The 18,851-nt window shown below is 30.2% G+C and overlaps 1 protein-coding gene across 2 annotated transcripts in view; it reads right to left on the reverse strand.

Annotated features, from left to right (window-relative positions):
- The window catches only part of unc-5, a 65,427-nt gene that overhangs the window by 44,197 nt on the left and 2,379 nt on the right, over positions 1–18,851 (reverse strand). The window contains exon 1 of one of the 2 annotated variants that reach the window (XM_065511915.1): positions 8,706–8,838. The exons of the other annotated variant lie outside the window; for it this stretch is intronic. The gene's annotated coding sequence lies outside the window, so the exon portion shown is untranslated. Of the gene's footprint in view, positions 1–8,705; positions 8,839–18,851 lie in introns of those variants that run through there. 2 annotated transcript variants of the gene reach the window in all.

The raw sequence follows: 18,851 nt of genomic DNA on the forward strand, positions 1-18,851 counted from the left end.
GAACATGAACAATTCAAGTAAATAAATAAATAAATAAAATGTAAAAAGTAATTATTAATAAATTGCTCATGACCAATTAAGATGATGTTTGTTTGTAAGTTGGTCCGTCTGTTAATAACTTCAGACTCACTGCCAGACAATGTTGTTGTAGATATGAGTGTGGATGTATGTATGTCCCAATGTTTTGTATCTGTAAAATTGTCTCTAATAAAATTGTGTACAATTATATGGAGGTACTACATATAAATATACAACAAAAACAACAACAACAAACAAACAAAAATACGCACAAAAGCACAATTGAATTAATATACATACACGCAGTGTCAAAAAATATGCAATACATCATTAATCAATAAAAGACAGACGACATTCAAACATACAGATACATTGTATACCGATACATTACATGTATTCTCTCTCTCACTCTGTCCCTCTTCACTACAGTGATTTTCTCCTGTAAACATTAGCATCTCCATTTTTGTTTTTCTTTTTTTCGTTTGTACAAATGTATAGGTACATAAATGCCTGTAATTGTAGCATAATTATAGGGTTTAATTTACACATTATGGAAAAAATCGTGAGATTATTTTTATTACAAAAGATTGTTTTATTATTTTTTTAGGGTAAATTTGTAACCTAAACCCAAAAAAAATAAAGAAATAAAGGGAAAGATCATTAAATATGAGTAATAACTTTAATATCCTAGTATTCAGGGGTTATAAAACATATTTAACATTAACAAATTCTTAAAAAGTGTAATGGAGGTGCCTTAAATGATTGATTAATTATTTGAAAGATAGAGAATTATATTTCTTATGTACTTAAAAATAACACTTGTTCTTTTTTAATGAGAAAAATTCTGATAAATTTACATCAATCTTATTTCTTTTTTTATAAACAGTTTAGTTTTAAAAGAAAATTATAAAAGAGATCATTAGGAAAAAATAAATAGTATAAGCATTACTTGGCCTTTTTAGCTTTCATTTACATCACTTTCCAGCTACAGTGAGCCTCAAAACACCAAAAATTATTTGATTTTTTTTAAGATAATGAAAATCCTAAAATCTGTCCATAGATTCAAATATAAAAGTTTTGGTTTATTGGATATTGAGTTGAATAATAGATTCGGTTCTGAAAAAAATGATTTAATTCGGAATATAATGATTTTTATGATCTTAAAAAAATCAAAAATTTTACTGCTGTATACTCATTTCTGAGGCTGTGTGTGTATAAACGAGAAATAATTGTAAGCTGTATTTCCATTTTTTAAGTTTTCATCTGAGTTCAGACCTTCAAATTAATTAATTCAATGTGAGCTTAACTCACTAAAATCTTAATTGGGAATTTAAAAATGTCTGCCATTCATTCCTAAAGTCGAATTCTTATGCTTTGTTCAAAGGCTTTTATTTAAATAGAATTAACTCATCATTGAATTAATGCAATATGGAATTAATTCATAGCAGAATTCGTTCAACCTTTGAATGCTTCAATTTTTGGTAATTCAAATCGAATATAAATTGAATTAAAATATTTGTTCTTCATTCAATTTCAAAAACATACAAATTTAATTGAAAAATATCGTGTTTTTGCATCAGATTTGAATAGAAGAAAAATTGTATAATACAATAAATTTTATTAAGCTATTTGTAAGAAATTAATTCTATAAAGAATGAATTCTTAAAGGAATTAATTCAATACGTTAGGAGTACAAAGGAATTAAGACAACGAATTAATTCGTGCTTAATGCTTTAATATAATTGTTAAGAGAATATATTTTATTTGATTTTGAAAATTGAATTAAGAGTTAATTCTTTTGAACCTTTGTCTGAGTTGATTCATTTGACAGTTCTTGAGGCAGTATATACAGAAAACTTGAATAAGGAATTAATTATATTCTTAAAGGAATGAATTCAATATGTTTGGAGAACAAAGGAATTAAGACAACGAACTAATTATCTCGTACCTTTGTCGGAGTTGAACAACTGACAGATCTTGAGAAAATTTATAACAAAATAATTTGAAATATTTTTTTTTTGGTGTTTATTTAAAATTTTTTTGTTTATATTAATTTATTAGTGAAAAAATTTTATGGCAAAAAAAATGAAATTTTTTTTTAAATTTTTATAAAAAAAAAATTAAAATTTTTTTTTTAATTTTTTTAAAAAAAAATATTTTAAATTTATTAGTGAAAAAAATTGTATGACAAACATTTTTTTTGGTGAAAAAAATTCAGTTTAAAAAATATTGTTCCCGATTTTGACCCATTTTAAGTCCGACTACTATGCCGTGGCAAAGGTTTTTGAATATCTATCATTAGATATTCATATTGCCTTTTCTAATAACTTAATAATCTAGATATTATATTTAAAATCGCGCACAAAAAGCTGTGATATAGTCTAAAAACGACGAGTCAAATCATAAATATGGTTGCCACAAACATATATTTGTTGACTGTAACCATATACATATATGGTTGATACAATCATGTGAGTCATAAAATTAACCATATTATGGTTACCACAATCATGTAAATAGTTACTGTGACTATAATATTGTTAAAAATCTTGTAACACTATTTAAATGGTTACAGTAACCATGCCCAATTAAATTTTTCTCTGCGTGTAGGTGAAGAGAATTTAAGATTCGGGACGTCGAATCTAGCACTCTGAAATTTTTTGTGAAAAAAATTTAATTTTGTTGATTGATCTGTTACAAAATGTGGTTTGTTTCTCTACTAGTTAAATACGAATTTATCACACATTAATATTAATAGTAACTGTAGCCAAAAATGTTGAAAATTATATCACGATAGAAGCATTCGAAAATATTTCTAGTCGCGAATACTTTTCGAATGATCATAATACAAAAAGTGAGACTTAAGAAAAGCAATTAAGATTTTTCATCTAGAATTTAGAATTTATTGCTTAGTGTCAAGTCTACTAAGTAGTTTAACTCTTAGACACTTCACAAATTAATTATTACATATTTTTCCATTCTACTGAAACTGATCTTCACAAACAATCACTTTTTCAAAAAGTGAGATTTTTCAATCTAGGATTTAGAATTTATTACTTTAGTGTTAAGTCTACTCCAAAAATTTTTATTCCGTTCTAATTCAATATGATCTTTAATTCCTGCATACTGAAACTGATCTTCACAATTACTTTTACATCCATTTTTAAATCTCCGTAATCTTCAAACTAGTTTGACAGCCTTTTGTAATAAAATTAATATATAAATGTCATTTGCTTTCATATTTTGTTTATTTTTTTTGGTTGTTTCCAATAAAACCTACAAATAATTCATGTCTGTGCGTTAAACTCGTATGTGACAATTTATAATCACTTAATACCGCACAAACAATAAATTTCTCTACAAATCTTTACCAAATCCCTCCGATAATCCCCAGTTTCTTGTTTTTTCTTTCTGTTTTTTTTTTTTGTTTCGAATGCTCTTCTTTATGATAAATGACTTTAAAAATGTATTATGACATTTTTAAAACAAACATCTCTATATTTAATTCTTTTTTCGGTTTTTCTGACACTGAGTGTAGGAAACAGCAGAAAACAAAATCTTATATTTCATATCTCCTCTAAGTTGCATGAATGTTCTACAATGAGTTGTAGTACATGCAGACGAACATACCAACGTACTACTACTACTTACTACACTACATTGTACAACACGATCACATCATGTTTCTTTTTTTTCTGTTTTCTGAGTTTTTTATTATCTCATAATAAATTAAGCAAAATTCATTGCAACAACTACAAGACAAAGCGAACAACAACAAAAAAAATAATAATAAATACATCTACCCGCTTTAAATGGATGAATGAATGGATGTATTTAAAACGGGAAGGACAAATTTGGTACAATTCTATTGTACTTTTTGGGTACAATTAAGAACTGAGCGGAATTTATAAGATCAGTATGGTAATTTTGCATTGTTTTCGATTTAAATTCTGCAGATTTCGTTAATAAATTGTTAAAATTCGGAAATTTTATTCTATTTTAATTAAACCTTTACGGATTTGTATTCCCCACATAGAAAAAGATTTATGTATTCTGAAAATTTTACTGAAATTTACTAACATTAACTCTTTCTACAACTTTGCCTCAAAGAGTAAATCAAAATTCCGAATTGTTTGCAAGATATGAGTCTGAGAAAATTATCAATTTTTTGCAAAAATGACACCGATGCCCCAAATCTTTGGGGGCCCATAAAAAAAGTTCATGACTTTGGGTAAAACTGGGAGACACTTGTCTGTTTTTTTTTAATCTTTTATCACGTAGTGGTATCCGTATATGGTTATATTTCCATGACTCAAACAATTATAAACAGTGTAACCGATCATGTTCGATCCCTGGTAACTACTAATACAAATTATTTGGTACAATTTGGTACAATTTGTAATAATTATTAAGATTGCACTTCTTTCTACATTTCTCATCCCTGCTCTAAATAATTTACAAACTTTAGAATAAATAAATAAAAAAAGGGCCAACTACGAGTAGAGTCGAGAGCAGATACTACGAATTTAGTAATATTTGTTGTAGCTGCAGTACTTGTACTACATATGTATGTATCTATGAGTATGTGGGGTAATAAAGTTAAGAGTAAATATAATTATTTGACAAAAGAAAAGCACAACTACAAGAAACTGTCATATTTGAATTAAAAACAAACAAACATGAAAATGAACAAGAAAAATAATAATAAACTTAAACTATTATAAGGAAATGCGTGGGTTCTAGTTTTTGAGATACAATATAAAAAAATACTATATATTTTTTAAAAAAATATCATGTTTTTTTGTTGTTTTTTTTTGACGGAAAATGAACTTTAGTTATTACAATTGTTATTGTTGTCGCTGTTGTCATACTCATATTGTATTAAAAGTCAACAGCAACAATGAAAAGCATGGAATATATAGTTAACTTGGAGTTTAACATCGAGGAATAGATAGATAAAAAATATGAGTTGTATGGTTTTATTTAAACTTTATTAGACAGACACACTTACATACATGGTATAGTTTGTATCTAGTATGATGTCCCTGTGTAAATATGTATGTAATTGTAACTACAGTTAGTAAATGATACGTTAAATTACACACTCTAAATTACATAAATCCATAGATACATACATACATATGTACAGTGGTAATAGTAGTTTAAGTATTTTACTCGTACAACTTCTTCTAGACAATCAAAAGACAATAGTCATAATGTGTTGTTTTATTAGTATTGTTGTTCTTGTTGTTGTCTTTGTTTAAAACCCCTAATGTATATTATATGGCTGTTTTTAAAGTTGTTGTGTTTTTATTTTTTTTTGGTATTTGTTTGGTTAGAATGTTAAAATCCATTTTAAAATTGTATGTATTTATTCGTAAATACGTTTGTTAGAAGAATACTTAAAGAAATCAAACTCCTTTTTGGCATTTTCACTTAGGGGGACTTTTAAATGAACTTAACTGAGCAGATAAAACCAACCTTTCTATAATGATGTCAAGGATATTTATAAATATATGCCTTGTGTTTGGATCTAGAAATGCATACAATTTAAAATTGCTTACGAACGGTTGCTTTTTAACGGTTTGAGCAACTCCAGCTGGACATGATATTATTATTTGTTCATTACTACGCAAACCTGTGAAGGTCGACAAATTTATATAATAAAAATTACTCCAAAAACTAAATTAATCCAATATGTACATATTTTACAAGAAAGTATTAAAGAAAACTATATTTTAAGCATAATTGAGTTGGAATCATAATATGATTGGACTCAATCATAATATGATTGGATTCAATCATTATATGATTGGATTCAACCATTATATGATTGACCAATCATAATAAAATTGTGGTAAAACCAGAATATCATCTAAAATACGATTGGACACAATCATAATATGATTGGACACAATCATAATATGATTGGACACAATCATAATATGATTGGACACAATCATAATATGATTGGACACAATCATAATATGATTGGTCACAATCATAATATGATTGGACACAATCATAATATGATTGGATACAATCATAATATGATTGGTCACAATCATAATATGATTGGACACAATCATATTATGATTGGTACAATCATAATATGATTGTAATATGATAATATCGTTATATAAATACTTTAGATGATAGTTGATCTGATTATATTCTGGTTTTACCACAATCATATTATGGTTTTACCACAATCAATGGTCACAATCATAATATGATTGGACACAATCATAATATGATTGGACACAATCATAATATGATTGGTCACAATCATAATATGATTGGACACAATCATATTATGATTGGTACAATCATAATATGACTGTAATATGATTTTGTCCAATCATATTATGATTGTGTCCAATCATATTATGATTGTGACCATTGATTGTGGTAAAACCATAATATGATTGTGGTAAAACCAGAATATAATCAGATCAACTATCATCTAAAGTATTTATATAACGATATTAAGATGTAATCATATTATGGTTGGTTGTGGGTAATTTAATTCTTTAATTTGAGAAAAAGTGCCGCTGAAGCAGACCTATTGCTCACCAAAACTTATGCTAAATGTTCGGTTCAGAAGTGGTGATTTTGTGACGAAAAGCAAAACCAAGAATTGGAGGGATTGTTGTAAAACTCAACAAGAGCTTGCAAAATCATTGGGAGCTACTCAAGCAGCAATTTCAAAACGTTTGCGAGCAGCAGAATTTATCCAAAACCAGGAAAATTGGATGCCATATGAATGAAAGCCGAGAGACCTTGAAAGATGAGTTTGCACGTCGGAAATTATGCTTGAACGCTATAAAAGAAAATCATTTTTGCACCGAATCATTACTTGTTATGAAAAATGGATTCATTACGATAACACCAAGATCGTATGTTAAGCCCGGCCAACCAGCCGAATCGACACTAAATATCCTTGGCGCTAGGGCAATTCTCTGTATTTGGTTAGAGCTAAAGTGTCCTATCTATTCTGAGCTGCTGAAATCTAGCTAAACCATCGCAAGGAACCGGTACCGAATGCAACTGATTCGTTTGAAGCGAACATTTTCCGAATATGCGGCCAGTCATGAAACCGTAATATTTCATCTTGACAACTCTCGGTCACATGTTGCAATATCTGTTAAAAAGTATTTAGACTGATGTGGTTGGGACGTTTTGCCTCACCCGCTTTATAGTGCAGACCGTGCCCCGTCCGATTACTATTCGTTTCGATCGATGCAGAACGCTCTCTCTGGGATACGCTTCACTTTGGAACAGAGTATCCGATATTCCATATAGGTTTGATTCGTTCTTGGCTTTTGGTTCGGAATCCTTTTATTGCCATAAAGATGGGAAAAGGTCTTAGATAACAATGGCCAATACTTTTATAAATTAGTAAATTTATGCTGTATTTCTATGATAATTTTATCAAACTTCTTTTGAATCCTACTTAGTTTTTTCAAGTGCCTTCATATTTGTCTGATTTTATGTGGAAATCAGGTATGGTAAATAATACTTAACTCTAATCAAAAGCGTATTTTGTTAAAATTAATAGTTAATAAAAGCAGATCGGACATTTAAAGGCTTTTTGGTTAATTTGATTGTAAATTAGGAGGAATTGAAGCATCTCGGTTTAATGTTCAGTCAGTTCAAATTTCCAACTTTATCAAATGTCCACAGTCCGATTAGAGAAAACACCGTACTTTGCATTAGTTAGGCATTTATAACTCAAAAAAGTACAAACATTGACTGACATTTATATCCCTGGTACAGATAGAAATAGATTTTAATGATCAAATTTTATCTCGGTTGTACTTAGGTATTGTCGAATGCTATAAAGTAAGTAAAATACTGCTAATAGTTTTACAAACAATTCAAATAAACTATGTTACTTAACTACTTCTAAGTAATGCATGTAGCAGTGATTACAAATTATGCTAACTCAGCATAATTAATCAAGCCATCACAAGTAACAAAGATATTAATGGGAAAAGTAATAAACTAAGAAAATTATTTAATTAGCTAATAATTTTAAACAAAAAGCAATTGACGAAAAACCAGCCTACACACAAATGATTTTAAAGCGATGACAATTATAAAATTTAATTGTTCTTCCTAAATAATTGCATGACAAACTAGCAATGCGTGGGTTTTGAGTTTAATTCCCAGCATATGCTTTTGTAATATGTAGCTCCACAATAATTATTTAATTAGTAAATAATTAAAACTTATTAAAAAAAAGAAAAACTTAAGTAAATAACAATCAAAAATTGTGTTACATATTTTTTTTTTAGAAAAATTACTTAAAATAATGATCGGGAAAATACATATGTTGTATAGTCTATAACAAAACTCACAATAATCTTAAAGTAATATAAAGAAGTTTGTAACAATAAGAATAATTTTTTAAGCCTAAGGCGTTGCTACTTATTATTCATAAGAGTAAAATAATAAAAAAAGAGACGAAAATAACCAGGTACCTTTCATTAAAAATGCTTTAAAGATTACGATAAAGCGATAAATTACCGTTTTAAGAACCCTGCTTGCTACCCTTATTAAAACTATGCCTTTAAAATAAACCTACTTCAAGGGCCTTAAGTTTCCCCTAACTGTGTGAAAACGTAGACGGAATTGTAAAAAAAACTAAAGAAAGAATTCAATGTTGCAACATGTTAACTTACGTGTTCTTTTAGTTGTTGTTGCTGCTAAAGTTCCTTATTGTAGTTTCATTCTTTGTGTTTAGTGTTTTCTATGCCAAAGACGACATTTGTATGCATTCAAAGAAAACAAGTAGTCGTCCTGCTGCAGTTTTTTCTTTCTTGTTGTGGTATCCTTTTATTCTGGTTTAGGTGTGAGTTTACAATATAAAGGATAATAGTGTTGTTGCGAGTGTTCAGTGTAGTTTTATTTTAGTTTAGTTTATTTTATTTTGTATATATGATACTTTATGTATATTGTATTTGAATTGTTTGTTGTTGTTTTAGTTTTTTAATATTTTCAACTTATTTATATCATGTTACAATCCTCAAACTCCACTTTACTCTAAGGAGTTGTGACAACAACAGAGAACCACGATTTAAACTGACACAACGGCGAAGACGTCTGCAATAGTGACAATAATAACGATTACAGCAAGCAATCAACAACAACAACAAGAAAATAGCTCAAAAACACACACTCCGCTTTTCAAAATCGAGGACAAGGAATTTGAAAATTCACACAAACATACACAGAGACCGATAGAAACACATACAATATTGCTCATTCACTTAAAATCAAACACACACACGGTCTTAAGAATGTACTTTGAATTAGGGGGGCTATTTGAAAAGTATTTTTTAAAATGGAATAAAACCATATGATCGGATCATAGTAATATCGTCAGAAATTTTGGAAATTTTCGGAAAATAGGAGAAACGATCATCTACACTTACATTAGAAGTGCGAAACACCTCAAGAGATCAATTACTATCTATACTGATCCACGTTCAGCATGTTCAATTGACATGAATACAAATAAAAAGTTTAACAAATTGTAAGATCTTGTTTAGAATGATCTACTATCGATCTTAAACAATCATAAACAGATTAGGGCCGAGCTTGCACACTCAATTGATTGCATTCAATTAAGGTAGCGTTTGGCAGTGTATACATTAAATTTTAACAAGTTTTTGCTTTGCTTTACTCCAGAAACTACGCTGACAAACAAAGCGAGGTTAAATGGCCTGCCAAGAGGATAATTTTTAAGACAGGATTTAGATCAGTCGTGAGACAACTTCAAGTTGCAATCCCAACGCTCTTTTCGTGGAACAATCGGTAACAAAAAATGCTACGACAAAGGATCTCTCATTCAAAATGATCGTGTTGACATATTTTTGATATTATCGTGTTACATTTCACATTAATCAATTTGAAAGGTAAAATAAGAGCAAAACACTGAAAAAAGTCAACGGCTAGGAGAAGTAATTGTCTCTATATTCCACCAATATTTAAGTCTGCTTACAATTAGGTGTTTAAATGAGATCGAAACTAAAGAAATGTTGATAGATCGGCCATCTAGTTGAGAATACTATTAAATAAGCTTTTAACAAACAAACTTTCTTATGAATGACTTCAATGGCGATCACACTATCATATCAATAGTATGAAGAAATGTTTGCAAATGTCAAACGATCTTTTCCGATGTCAAACAAGGTTACATCAATAAATTATCGTTGCGCATTTCACATTTTTAACTTTGGAAGTGAAAAGAAGAGTAAAACACTGAACAAAATCAAAGCCTAGAAGGAGGAGTGAACTCCATTCCATCATGAATATGAATAAATTTCATCAAATTTTTCTGAATGAATTGAATGATCAATTGTTGATCACAATCCTGTTTGTAGAAATGTTTGGCAAAGCCAAACGATATTTTTCGAGAAGAATCGGTGCCATATAAGGCCGGTCATTCAAATAGATTGCAAAAGGATCAAAATAGCGCAAAAATCCAAAGCATATTAAAAGGAATTCACACTACATTCCACCAGTGTTTAAATACGATCAAGTCTAAACAAATGTTGATGGTCTGGGCAGCCAATTTAGATGACTATTAAAGTTAAACAAACAAACTTTCTTCTGATTGACTTGAATGGCGAATTGTTCACTATCATGTCAAAAGTTTTAAGAAATGTTTGCCAATGTTAAACGATCTTTTCCGATGTGAAGCAAGATCACAGCAATGAATTCTGCTGGTACATTTTATATTTATGACTTTGGAAGGGAAAAGAGCAGCAAAATACTGAAAGAAATCAAAGCCTAGAATAAGATTCAATATTGATCGTTTTGGACATCTAATGGAGATGACTATTAATGAAACGTTTAACAATTCCACGACTTTCTTCTGAATATATTGAATGGTAAAGTATTGATCGCGAAAATGTGAACAGTTTAAAGAAATCCAGGTAGATCAAAGACAAACAAGACAAAGGACCTCTCGATCAACAAGATCATGTCAAAAACCTATGGATTTTAAGTAATTCAAACGTTTAACAAATTACATGACTTTCTTCTAAATAAGTTGAATGGTGAAGTATTGATCACAATTATGTGTAATGTTTTAAGAAATTGTTGTCCATGCTAAACTACAATGCAATCGAGTTTTAATCCTATGGATTTTCATGAGGAAAAGCCAAAATTTAAGCAACTTATTAAACTCGTTGAAAATTAAACGTGGTCTCTTAAGCAAAATAAAAGCATGCTAACTGAAGTCTTTTTCCTTTTAAGTATATGAAAAAGGCTTTTCAAACTGCTATCGCATTTTTTCAAAATGTTTGTATCTTTAAGGAGTAACGAAACATCTGCAACACATTTATACTCAAACGTAGGGCTGGATATGTGTGTGTCTGTCTGATTTTAAGTACAAGGAAGGAGTTTGTTTCTTTTTTTTTATTTTTTGTTTGATTCCAACAATACGTTAACAATACATTTCATATTAAACATTTATTGTAACGTAAAGAAGAGTGTGTGTTTGTGTTTTCTTGGCTGCTCCTTGCTGAGTTTCATTCTTCATTCGCATACATTTCTTATTATTCACCGACTATTTTGCAGGGAAACGAAAATAAAAAAATTTCAAAGAAGGCAACAATTTAGGGGTTCATATTTGCAACAGCACAAAAAAAACAAAACAATAAAAATAAATAAAATAACAAAAAAAACTAAAAGAAAAATTCAATTTTCCGCTTTTTTCGATTTTATAATTTTTTTTGTATTCGTGCCGTGTGTATTTGTGATTCTCACACAAACACACACACATTCAAAAACACATACTCATGCACAAAATCAAGTTAATCGTTGTTATCCTGTTGACTATGGTTGAGATTTCTTTTTTTTAAAACATAACTAAACATGTACACATACGTTATTTTTACTGGCTACTGTATCATATCATATCCTATTGTATTTATTTATTTATTGTGTATATATTTAATATTTCTTTACTTTTTTTAAGATATTCTTTTCTTATTACTTTTATGATTTTTGTTGCTCTGGTTCAGAATTTCATTGCTTGCACAACAACACGTACACCGTACGCTCTTGTGTAACAAGGATTCAATTTATTTTTATATTTCACTTTATTAAATTCATATCAAATTTCCAATGTAACACACTTATTTGTCAATTTACCGTAAAAAACAAAAAGAAATGAAAAACATAAACACAAAACCAAAACAAATCGAACCGAATCGTGTAGTATTGAACCGAAATTTAAGTATTTTTCTTTAAGAATTTTTTTTATGTATCGTTTTTCTCTTTTTGGTTGGAAAAAAACATAAATAAACAATAATGAAACGTTTAAGATTTTTTACGCACGTCCAAACACGCTGACATATCTAAACAAACTAAATGTGAGTATTCACATACTCACGGTGATAGACGACCGACTGACAATGTCAAAAACTTCAATAAGGGAATCAATTTTATAAATGAGTACAAAGTATTATAAATACTTATACTCGAATCTCGCTCTCTCTCTCGCATATCATCGTCATCATCATCTCTTTTTTCTTGTCGTCGTTGTTGGATTTTATTTAATGTTACCACCAAAATGTACTTTATAGTTAGTATTGACTATTTAGTGCTTTAACCAGAGAGTTTTTGCGTTTTTGTTTAATATTATAATTATTAGGATTCTTATCGAACTTATTGATTAGAAAACTTAATTTCGACTAGCATGTCATATCATTGTCTTTGGGAGTTTAAATTCTACTTCTCGTTGACTACATTTCGTAAGCCAACATTTTCCAATCTTCATGCTTCCGGAACAGCACGAATCTCAACCATCCAAATGTTATGAACTTAACAACTCCAGCAAGGGAGTTTTAACAACAGCAGATCTAATTGAAATACAAAGTCTTCTCGTCATTCCTACCACAATTGGTTTTCAAAACGGCCTAGTCTCTCTCTGGCTCTGTTTTTTTCATCTAGTATAGCACTTTCGAAAACATCACAGCTACTATGACAAGCATATTTCCTTGCAGATTAGTGGCAATCATGAAATTACAATGTCAAGTTAAATAACACAATTTCCTTATCCAATCCTAACTTAGGCTATGGATGGGAGGATATTAGAACTGAATAATTTTCTCTGTCTGAAAATATCGATTGCCATGGGAGTTTAAAATTCTACTTCTCATTGACTACATTTCGTAATCTTCATTCTTCCAGAACAGCCAGAATCACAACTATCCAAATATTATGAACTTAACAACAAAACAATAAAAAGCAAGGAAGATCCGTTTGAACTACAAAGTATTCTCCTCATCCCCACGACAATTGATTTTCAAATCGACCTAGTCTCTGAATAATTTTCTCTGTCTGAACATTTCGTCTGACATGTCATACCACAGGCTTCAGAAGTTTCAATTCTACTTCTCATTGACTACATTTCGTAAGCCAACATTATCCAATCTTCATTCTTCCGGAACAGTATTTTCCTCATTCCTATGACAATTGATTTTCAAATCGACCTAGTCCCTCTCTGCCAAATATTGTCAATTCGTCAGACCTACGACAAGCATACATATTTCCTTGCAGAATGGTGTCAATCATGGAGTTATAATATCAAGTCATATGAAATATAAAAAATTAGTTGATTTTAACTAACACAATTTCCTTATCCAATTATAACTTAGGTTGTGGATGAGATGTGAGAAGAATGAAATAATTTTCTCTGTCTGAAAATTTGGACTGACATGTCATAACATCGGGTTTGATACTTTCAATTCTACTTCTCATTGCCAACGTTTTCCAATATTCATTCCACTTTTATAATTACAAATACATTGTTCGACGTCTTCGGGTCTTTCCAATTGGACATTCGTTCCGGAACGTCCCGAATCTCAACCATCACAATGTTATGAGCTTAACAACAGCAGATCTTTTTGAACAACAAAGTATTCTAGTCATTTCCACAAATCGACGAGACTAAATTCTGTCAAATTAAGTTTTTTTGGCCTACAAAAGAACTTACGAATTCATTAGAGCTATTAAAGCCTTGCAAAATGGTGTCAATCTTGAAAGTAAGTAATAAAGTTGCATTATACAAACAATCACATATTAAATTGTGGATGACATTATAGAGGATAGTACACCGAATAGTTTTCTCTATAATATGCTGTAGGATCCATGAATATTACGTAAACATTAAGGAGATTAAATCATTGAATCTATCCTATTCACAAGACAATATTCAGAGATTGCATGATGATCTCAATGAAATGCATAATGTTATGTTTCACTGCTCTTTTCTCCAACAAGATCGTTGGAATTCAAATTTAATCCAATGCGGAATCTAAATGGTTAACAACATAGATCCACTGCGAAAAATAGGGATTTACTGGAAAACATAATCAAAATCTACCAGCTGTAGAGTGTAGGTGAATCTGAAAATTTAAGTAGTTGTTTAGACACTCAGATGTCATTTAACTGACTTTTTAACTTTCACCTTAGACGAGAATTCAGTTGTAAGTTTTGTTGTTGCTATCTTTATTCTCTCTTTGTTTACATCTGAGGTAAATCTTAAAACATATTTCTAAAGTCGACTCAATATTCAAAAATTGTCAAATTCACCTTTACTCTACATGTCGTAGAAATTTCTTCTCCGCGAAAACCTTCCGATTGACAAAGATGTCGCAAATTGACAATCTTTGGCTGAGTGAGACTTTGGTCGTTCTGAATCGATGGTCCAATTGTCGTGGAAACGATATTCTGAAGATAAATTTCATTAATCTAAGAATCTGTATGTCTTTTAGTGAATGAAAGGAATTAGTTTGAAAGAACTTGATTATTTTGGTCGAGTGAGATTTGGATCGTTCCGGAGCGAAGATACAATTGTCGAGAAAACGATGTTCTGGAAAATAATTTGTACTTCTGTTAGTTGATGAAAGGCATTATTTTCAACTCTCCTGAAAGATATCACCTGTTTTATTCGGTAAAAACCTCAATATTTTTCGATATAAATTTCTGCTGCAAATTGAAGAATGACTGATGAGCAGAATTAGGGGAAATTAGGACTTTGAAAAACGAAATCATTAATGCCACCACTAAACTAATTAGTAAGAGTATAATTTAAGAAAATCTGAAATTTCTCCATTCTGTTACTATCTATAAGAAACCTGCGAATATTGCAAAATCTATTATTTATTGAACTTAGCGTTTTTTGTATCTTATAAGTAGATGCCACACTTTTTGTTTTTTCGTTCACTATGGCAGTGATGTTTATGTTCTTTCTGTGTGCGCCGTGCGGTGCTGGATTGTGTGCAGTGCTTTGCTTTACTGTGTGCGGAGTAGTTCAAGAAGTACAAACCACTTCTATACCACTCTGTGTTTTTTTTCTTTCTATTTTTTTGTTTGTAAGACCAACGAGTACTTGTGTATGGCAATGACTCTCCTGGCGCCTCTTTATATTATTGTTATTGTGTTCGTTCGTTTAGTGTTACATTCTGTGTGAGTGTGTACGAGTATGTTCCCAGACGTTCTGGGAGACAGTCCCGAATTAGTGATTTTAGTTATCATTTAGGGTGACCACTAGTTACATAAATAGCTGCGTGACCTGGTATTTTAACATGTGACTGTTCCAAGCAGATAGCTGGTCCAAAGCAGTTAAAGCATTGGATTCACATACCGGTTACATAGACTTTGTTACCTTATCAGCTACCGAACTGGTTATTTGAGCAGATATATTACTAGTTATTTTAACATGTAAGGGTTCTAAGCGGAAGCAATTGACCTCAAATAGCCAGTTAAAAAGACATATACTAGAAAGTCCAAACGAGTCCAAGCCTTCCTCCGACTACTCTCCAACAGATTACTTTCAAAAGTGCATTACAAATTAAACATTTGTAACTAGATTACTTAGATACACTTGAGTGACAATTGACTTCGCAGTATATTACCTGGGATATATAAAGTAACCAACTGATATATTTCGACACTCTATAGAGCACAACAGATTACTTCTGCCGGGTTAAATAACTACTTCCTAAAGTACATTACAAAATAAACGTTTAAAGTTACTACACTCTAGATTACTTAGAGACACTTATGTGACAATTGACTTCACTTTAGATTACCTGGGATGTATATAGTAACCAATTGACTTATCTCTCCGCTACAAAGAGCACATACTGGTCAAATGACTCAAAATATATAAATTGGATTCATACTGTCCATAAAGGATACATTGACTACATATTTCTAAAACTGCTGGGTTTTGAATAGTTCATGTTGTTGCTACTCGTGTTGTTGTAGGTTGTGTATTTCTTTTTGCTGTTTTGCGTTGTTTTTTTATATTTATTATTATTATTTTATATTTTCCTTTTTGTTTTCATTTACTGAAGTTGGAAGGTTATGTCAGCTGTGTACTTGCTCTCCTTGTACACACTCTCTTTCTCCAGCCATCATCATCAGCATTCTGGAGGAGTACAAATGTTAAAATGTACTACAAAAACAACAACAACAAGTACGATAAGAGTACATGTATCATGGAAACTTTGTACAATATACACAAGTATATTCATTCGTTTGTGTCTTAAAGAAAAATTAATTTATTAAAAAAACTGAAATTTGACAAATATGTCAGCTCTTGTTTTGTCAGATTTAAAGGACATTTATTTCAAACAGATTCTAGTATGAGGTCCATACATAGTACATAACGTCTGTTGTTGTCTCTGTAAAGCTTGTAAGGAGGTGAGTGTGCGAGCGATACTTTGATTTTAACAATCAGTTGTTTGTACACGAACAAGGTTGGCACTTAACAACCAACGTCTTACCCATTAACGTACATTTGTTTTAACACGATGTGGCAACAAGTAAATAAATAACATGCAACAACAAATCTGCACAATATTTATGTGTTAAGCGTTGGCTAAAAGGTAAGGATTTGATTTAAAAACGTATTTTAAATGTGCCTTGAGTAGAATTGAGTCATACCTAGTTGTTGGCTACAAAGTAACCATTTTGCTATAGCTGTTAATTTTGTCTGTTTAAGTTTGTAGGTCTTTTTAAACAAATTGGGGAAACAATTAATGCAATTTCTTACTTCCCTTTTTTTATAAAAAAAAGAGATTTTCTTGTCAAACTCCTTAAAAATGTGACTAAGTTTGTTATTAAGTTAAATTTAAAATGCAATCAGATAAATTTTCAAATATGTTTACAAACTGTAAACAACTGCTCAGCAAAAATCTACTGAAAGGACAAATTGTTTATCAGATAATTAATAGTTTCAAGTGGTAGGCAAGCTACTTTCTTAATTACACATATTTGAAAGAAGTATCTATGTAAGTACTTACTTGTACTCTACAAAATACTTTAGCTACTTTAATTTTCATAGCGATAAATCTCAAGTGGCATGTTGTGGTATAAACAAATAAATATTTTCTCAATCTTACTGGAACTTTCAAATATTTGTATGTTTGCATGTATGTACTTAGATGTTACATCTTTAACAAAAAGAACTGAAATCACTTCATATTCAATTATGAAATGTGTTGCCTTTTTTGAAGATTTACTTTGAGTTCTTAACTTTACTCTTTCTTTATGCCGTTCATTTATTATCTTTGACATGTGATTTTTCCCAAATGTCCTTAAATTTTAATCAATAATCAAACAAAAACTAATTACATATTCCTACATAGATAAGCAAACATACCAGTCACATACATAGATACAGATGTACACATACGATGGAAGTTTGGAAAGACTTTTGAAAAATGTAACAGATGGTTTATGTATTGTTATTAGAGAGGATCCATGTACCACTACTCATGAGATCTTTCGGGCAGTCTTTAACTTAAACTCAATAGTTCCAGGCTTCTAATGAATCCTGTCATAGAGATCATAAAAACATCTTAATCCACAGCATTCTTTCAACTCAGCATTACCCAAAGAAAATTCACGGTATCTAAGACTATAATGTAAAGTAAATAGTCCCGTTAGTACTCTAAGATCGCTTGTATTGAGCGATAGCACCTTCTGAAATTTACCCTTAGATAGAATTATAAATAATTTTGTCAGCGTGAGTCCCGATAAATCACCACATATGCTAGCGAATTCAGATTCAACCCAAGAAATATTTATTCCTTTAGCAAACCCTACCATGTACGCGGTACCAATGAACGATTTCGATTCTATGAAGGGATCTCGGGATCTCCTGGCCAAATCTCATCAAATTACCCCCGACCTTATCTCATAAGAGGATATACCCTAATTTCAGCCTGTCTAAACAAATGAATAAAGTCTATAAAACGATATGAGAAATCATATTATGAAGTCATACAAATATTTGGAAAAAAAAGAGCTTGGAAAGCACTTTCCTGACTAACCGCGTGTACACATTTACAAATATTCGAAGAGAAAGATAGACAGATACAACATACTCGCACAAAACAGTATACCAACCAAAGATGGTTAATTCAGTACTATTGCACATTTTCAGTAAATTCTATACATAGTCAAAAATACTTCAGTAAAATGTTTTTGATTGCGAAAATGAACTTCGTTAAGTTTCTAAATCAAGAAATTTTCTTAAATTTAAAAACATTAAAAACTTAAGTTTAACAAATATAGAGAACAAACATTTTCAGAAAGCTGTAGATAATAAAGTCTCGGTAAGTTAAAAATCGTCAAAAATAAAAAAATTATGTGAGTTTAAATAGTACTTTCTCAATACTAAAGACTTGTATAAAATGTTTGTGGTTTCGAATATAAAGCATATTAAGTTTTTAAAATAATCAAAACACTGCAACAGGTCTTGATCTAATCTTCAAATGGAGCGAGGAAAGTGACCAATG

Source organism: Calliphora vicina, chromosome 5 (genome assembly GCF_958450345.1).
Source record: "Calliphora vicina chromosome 5, idCalVici1.1, whole genome shotgun sequence".
In the NCBI taxonomy this organism is placed as follows: Eukaryota; Metazoa; Arthropoda; class Insecta; order Diptera; family Calliphoridae; genus Calliphora; species Calliphora vicina.